The sequence below is a fragment of the Penaeus monodon genome, chromosome 28 (assembly GCF_015228065.2).
Source record: "Penaeus monodon isolate SGIC_2016 chromosome 28, NSTDA_Pmon_1, whole genome shotgun sequence".
In the NCBI taxonomy this organism is placed as follows: Eukaryota; Metazoa; Arthropoda; class Malacostraca; order Decapoda; family Penaeidae; genus Penaeus; species Penaeus monodon.
In genome coordinates, this window is record NC_051413.1 from 32,440,957 (window position 1) to 32,442,076 (window position 1,120).

At 38.2% G+C, this 1,120-nt stretch overlaps 1 protein-coding gene across 1 annotated transcript in view; it reads right to left on the bottom strand.

Moving 5' to 3' along the window:
* The window catches only part of LOC119591503, a gene marked incomplete in the record, with an annotated part of 13,709 nt that extends 13,366 nt beyond the window's left edge, over positions 1-343 (bottom strand). Inside the window, 1 exon segment of the mRNA XM_037940252.1 lies at positions 249-343.
* Between the last annotated feature and the right edge of the window lie 777 nt (positions 344-1,120).

Here is a 1,120-nt window from a genome sequence, read left to right on the forward strand (position 1 = left end):
ATCTTGTTTCCTACCACCTCACATGTTGCTTCGCCGTGGATGCCGCCTCTCCTTGCACACACTTTGGGGTAAACGTGCATTTCGAAACATCGTTGTATTTTAACTCAGAACTAACACCCCCCCCCTCATCACCACATCCATCAAAATGTACACACTAGTGACAATTCTTACAACTTTCACCAATGGAAACATTGAAGCAGGAAGGAAGATAAATTAAAAGAGAGAGAGAGAAAAAAAAAAGTACAAACCGCTTAACTGTGTCGGATTTAGAGAGCAAGTTCCGCTGATCTACCTCCCACGGTAACTAGATCACAACTGACAGGTATTCTCTTTGGGTCAGCTGTTCACAGGTATCGTAAGGAATCGTTGCCAGATTACGACGAAAATAATGCACGTTAGTGAGAACTAATTCATGTCTTTTCGAGATAATTTTATCAATGATTATGTACCTATTTATTTTCTAATCCTCGATCATTTTCATACTATGCAGGATAAATGGATTTTACGGGTTAAAAAGTGGCCTCCTTTAGATACCCGAGTATTTTGGAGATAAGATATGTGAACCACACGCGCCAGCCTATGGGGTTGGTAACTTTGCATCCTAAAGCGGTCCGTTGAGTTGCTTGATTATGTTCTTATCAAATTACCTTCAATTTCTTGAGAATAAGTTCGTTACATTAAGGAAATGGGGCGAATCACAACAAAACGATGGATATCCTTTTCAAAACCAGCGCAAACATGATGTACAACGTGGGTAATGTGTGTAAACAAAAACATATGATCGGAAGGAGTCAGCACACTCATTTTATCTCAAGGATTGTCTTTGACATTCTGTTCTTCCTAGATATCACAGTTACGATCGTCATTACTGCAACATGGGAAATATTTGACCATTTTGACCTCTTGATATCATCGCTATCACCGTAATTTGTGTCAAAAAAAAAAAAAAATGCGCTGAGACCATTTCAAAGTGCAAATATTTCGGTAATAAAAAGACTATTTAGCTTTTGATAATTTTGCATAGTTTGCCGTTGCGAAGGAATTACATTTGATAAAAGAAACCTTTGGAGCTGATGGGTGTTCTTGGATAAAACATTATGTCATTGGTGATGTTTCGTAT